This window comes from Impatiens glandulifera, chromosome 2 (genome assembly GCF_907164915.1).
Source record: "Impatiens glandulifera chromosome 2, dImpGla2.1, whole genome shotgun sequence".
NCBI lineage: Eukaryota > Viridiplantae > Streptophyta > Magnoliopsida > Ericales > Balsaminaceae > Impatiens > Impatiens glandulifera.
This window is the reverse complement of record NC_061863.1, coordinates 5,254,866-5,260,879: the sequence shown is the minus strand read 5'-3', so window position 1 is coordinate 5,260,879 and position 6,014 is coordinate 5,254,866.

Here is a 6,014-nt window from a genome sequence, read left to right as displayed (position 1 = left end):
CATTCTGCTTTTCTTCCTCTTCTTCAACACGAATATCATTCTGCTTTTCTTCCTCTTCTTTGTCACCATTGTCATTCAGACCGATGTCATTCTCCTTCTGCTCCTGCTACAAAAGTGAAAAGAATTTAAATTAAGGATGCGTCAAGCAGCTGCGTCAAGGGTGGACAATAGATTCCAAATCCATCATTCGAATTGACGTATTCCTTTTGAAATATTTTATCAGCAAGGGTGGACAACCTCGGCATTCATCTTTGTATTCAGGCAATCTGTCGAAGTTGAGGCCTGTAATCAATGCGTACTCTTTCAGACCAAAAGTATATATTCCTCCCCATTAAAGTTGAAAATCATCCTATTCAAATTGGCCTTCACTTTCCGAACCAGCAACTGATGTAAAATGGTCCCTGAGAACAACAAGTCTGGGACTCCTCTCAATAAATACTGAAATTGAGAATTTAGAGCCCTCTCCATAAGACCCAGCGCTTCAAACCTATCAGATACTTTTTTCAAGGCTAGGACAGATTTCAATGAAATCCTACCAGGAAAATCATAAACTGTGAAGTCTGCCATCTACAAAAGGGAAAAGAAAAACAACAATGTTTGTGAAAACATTTCACAACAAATATAAACAAACGAGAAGAAAAGCAACCGTCAAAATATCTAGAAACAACTGTCAGATGCGTCAAGCAGCTGCTTGACGCAGCTGCTTGACGTAGCTGCTTGACGCAACCCAACCCATAAACCGTGCATGAACCATTTGAAATCAAGAAGCATCCTACCCTAATTCCTAACATAAAACATGCATGAACCGTTTGAAAGCAGGAAGCAACCTACCCTAACATAAAACATGCATGAACTATTTGAAAGCAAGAAGCAACCCTAAAAACATAACATAAAACATGCATGAACCATTTGCAAGCATGTAGCAACCCTAAACCCTAACATAAACCATGAATGAACCATTTGCAAACAAGAAGCAACCAACCCTAAAACCTAACATGAACATAAACAAACATAACTGAAACTAACCTCATGAAGTCAATGAATGAACGAGAAGATGAAGACGAAGACGAGCAGGAAGAGACGTCGAGGCAGGTGCGTCGTCGAAGCAGGTGCGTCGTCGGGTGCGAGAGAGAGAGAGAGAGCATGAATAGTGGTCGAGGCTTATTTGGGTTTTTATATAAAATAAAAATAAATGTGACGCATCGTATCCTACTTGACGCATCCGAGTTGACGCATCGGAGTTGACGCATCCGAGTTGACGCATCGGAGTTGACGCATCCGAGTTGACGCATCCATCTTGACGCATCCGAGTTGACGCATCCATCTTGACGCATCCATCTTGACGCATCCATCTTGACGCATCCATCTTGACGCATCCTACGTGACGTATCCTACCAAACAAACAACCTGCATTCAACGAATCAGCGAATCAATGAGGAACGTTCTGTAAAGGAAATATACACGAACTGAATAGGAAATCGAAACAAACAATAACGAAATAAACACAAAATATAGTGGAATGGCCGAATGAAATGTCAATTTGTTCGAAATCCTCAACGCTGTGCAAACTCGTCTCCATTGGATGTTCTTCGAAGCTATAGGCCGTTGAATATGGTGCCATGGTCGACGGTGCCTCTTCGATTCGTTCTTCATCGCTGAAAAAGAAGAGAAAATCTTCTCCGCCACCATTAGGGTTTCACGGCGGAGCGGCGGAGAAGACGGGCTGGATGAGAGAGAAACTGAAACGAAAATGAAAAAAAATTAAGTCTTTATAGGGTTCAGGGTGCGTCACGCACCCTCCAGGTGCGTGACGCATGGGTAAAATGGTCATTAAAAAATTTGGGGGTCACCAGCGCTATAAAAATTAGTGGCCCGCACCATCGGCTATTTGGCCCTATTTTGGGGTCATTTCCTCAAATTTTATAGACATTAGCCTTTATTCGGACAAAATTTTTAAAAAAATAAATTGGGTTATTTAAAAAATAATGTTAGAAAATATTTTAATATTTTAATTATGAATTGAATTATATAACGAAAGATAATGGAGGAGAATGAAAAATTATTTTTATTTTAAGTTATTTAAATAACTCAAATAAAACATTAAAATTTAAAATATAGTTAAAATAAATGCAATATTAGTACCAAAACAAAAATAAACTAAAAAATGAATTATAATTGAGGGAGGCAGGAGTGGAATTTTACCCATTCAGTTGGAGAGAATTCTGATTGGATATGGTTTATTCAATTATATATATATATATATATATATATATATATATATATATATTATAAAAAAAATAAAATTATATTATTATAAATAAATAAACTTAAAATTTTATAAAATAATATATTTATTTATTTTTATTAATTTAGAAGGGAACATAATACTGGTAACTTTTACATAATTGGAAAATATCATTTCAAACAAAACAATTTGAATCAAATATCACTATAGATTGTAATTAACATCCTAAGGAAAAATTGGATCGTTCTACTAATTTTTTTTTTATTTCTAAATAATTTAATAAAGAATTACCATAATGATTGATCAAATATTCAATGTTAGTTGGAATGAATATATTTTTTAATAAAAAGTGTTAGGCTTTGAATTGAGATTTTCTTAAACATGAGTTATTTAAGTAATAATTCATAATATTAAAATAAAAAATAATAATTTAAAATAAAAATATATATTTTAATATTTAAACTAATAAATTGAGTTTAATAAATAAGATTGGGAGTTAAATGATGTTTGACTAAGTTATGTTATTTAAATATAATGATAAAATAAATTTTTAAAAAAATAAATAAATGGTATTAGTTTTTGATTGATGAATTTAATAATATGATTAATGATAAAAATTATGATTATGGTTGAATTTCTTTTTTAAAAAATAAACAAACTCTCCTAATGTTATTATTTAAGTGGGAGGGTCAAAATCTAACTTGGTTTAAAAAATGTTTTGTTTCATGGTTTTGTCGTTTTGATTCGTGGAGTAATATATCAAAATTATTATTTTTAAATGTGAAAAAGACATTTTATTCTTTTAATACCATACCTATACAATATTTCTCCTTTCATCACACTTAATAAATAAAACTATCACTAATACAAAACAAATAGTTAATAAATGGATTGAGTGTATAGGTTTGCTTTGAGCGGTTCCAATCTTATCTGAATTCAAAATTTTACTTATTTTTTTTTTGTCAAACAAATAAATTGAACTGAATAACAAAACAGATTGACTAAGCTTAGTTCAACCTAAAAATAAAATATTAATTTAGGTTTTGATTATAAAGAAAAATAAAATGCATAGATAACCACTAAATTATTTATATTGTTAGAATTATCTTCCAACTCAAACAAACCCTTAAGTATTTGATTGCATAAAGTCAAAGTTATTTATATTTTGATTTAAATAATATATATGTAATGCCAGCTGAAATGCTTTATTTTATAATTTAAATGGTTTTATTGACCGGCAAAACATTACTGTTCAATCACTTTGAAATTGAATGATGATTTGTTGTTTAGTTTGATTTGGCTTATAAATTACCATTGCATATTAAATTGTTAGATTAATTTTAGGAAATGAATTACAGTGAATAAACAAAATCAAACATTAATGTTTCAAAAATAAGCAGAATAATCTAGAAAAAATAAAATGATAAGTGATAGTGATTAAACATATTAAACACTCAGTATTAACGACTTAAATAAACTAAATACTATCAAACTTATATTAGCTTTTAACTAATATGATGGAATAACTTGAATCAAACTAGTCCTTAAATGATGATTTAGTGAAAGATTGATTTAACTAATTCAAGCTTATTACATGTATATTATTGTATTAATGTTATCCAAATAACTATTATTGAGTTTAGTTGATATGTTTAATCACCTAACTTATCTTTCTTATTTGTTAAAGATTATCCATTTTATTTCATAAATGCTTATAAGATAGGTTTAATATGATATATATGCTATAGGTTATTCTTTAAAATTACTTTATCAATTTATTATTTAAGTATGGCTCATCTAAACTTATAAATGAAATCAAACTGGCTCTTATTCTTTATTGACTAGAAAACATAGATCTTGAAAAAGTTGAAATTGAAAATGTTGACTTGTCTGTTCAAAGTATATCAAATATTCAAACAAAAAATACAACTTTTGAGGAGAAAAGTAGAAATTTGATTTTCATATTAAAAGAAAATGAAGATTTGTTTGATTGTGCATGCAAAGGTGTGCGAATCCTCGTGGATTGTCCCAAATTGATTTAAATTGGGACCCTAACTTTGAACACATGTCTCAACATCATTTTCTAATCTATTTTTTATAATTAATTTTAAATATTTCATATCTAACAATTACCTTTTTATTTACTTGTAATAATCCTCCTTAATTCCTTTTATCTTTGAGGGTTGAACAACTATAATAATATACCATATATATCTTGTATTTATATTTTATCTATTTTTTTTATTTGATATAATTTTTGTGCAGTAATTTCAAACATTTAAATTTAATTTATCAATAGTCCTCCACTATGAGTTTTAAATTAACTAAAGAAAGCACTTAGTTAATACTACTCTAAATGATAGATAGCTTCAATGACCTAAATGGAGTTGATTAATTCATTCATGTAATCTATATATATATAATGATGCTTAATTTTTAAAGTGTCCGGATTGCCGGGTCGAGAGCTGTGGTTAATTTGGATACTTGGGTCGGATTGTGGGTTTACCCGTTTTTAAATTTAAAACGGTTAAAAATAAAATTAAAAATGCTAGAGGTATGTTTCGAACTTGCAACCTAACAAAACAAGCACAACTCTTTAACCAACTAGGCTACAAAGACTTTATATTTTAAATTCAACACCAAATTTGATAAACGCGGGACGTTTTAACATTAATATAAGTTCAACTTTTTAACTAACTAATCTATATATATATAATGATGCTTAATTTTTAAAGTGTCCGGATTGCCGGGTCGAGAGCTGTGGTTAATTTGGATACTTGGGTCGGATTGTGGGTTTACCCGTTTTTAAATTTAAAACGGTTAAAAATAAAATTAAAAATGCTAGAGGTATGTTTCGAACTTGCAACCTAACAAAACAAGTACAACTCTTTAACCAACTAGGCTACAAAGACTTTATATTTTAAATTCAACACCAAATTTGATAAACGCGGGACGTTTTAACATTAATATAAGTTCAACTTTTTAACTAACTAATCTATATATATATAATGATGCTTAATTTTTAAAGTGTCCGGATTGCCGGGTCGAGAGCTGTGGTTAATTTGGATACTTGGGTCGGATTGTGGGTTTACCCGTTTTTAAATTTAAAACGGTTAAAAATAAAATTAAAAATGCTAGAGGTATGTTTCGAACTTGCAACCTAACAAAACAAGTACAACTCTTTAACCAACTAGGCTACAAAGACTTTATATTTTAAATTCAACACCAAATTTGATAAACGCGGGACGTTTTAACATTAATATAAGTTCAACTTTTTAACTAACTAATCTATATATATATAATGATGCTTAATTTTTAAAGTGTCCGGATTGCCGGGTCGAGAGCTGTGGTTAATTTGGATACTTGGGTCGGATTGTGGGTTTACCCGTTTTTAAATTTAAAACGGTTAAAAATAAAATAAAAAATGCTAGAGGTATGTTTCGAACTTGCAACCTAACAAAACAAGTACAACTCTTTAACCAACTAGGCTACAAAGACTTTATATTTTAAATTCAATACCAAATTTGATAAACGCGGGACGTTTTAACATTAATATAAGTTCAACTTTTTAACTAACTAATCTATATATATATATATAATGATGCTTAATTTTTAAAGTGTCCGGATTGCCGGGTCGAGAGCTGTGGTTAATTTGGATACTTGGGTCGGATTGTGGGTTTACCCGTTTTTAAATTTAAAACGGTTAAAAATAAAATTAAAAATGCTAGAGATATGTTTCAAACTTGCAACTTAACAAAACAAGTACAAC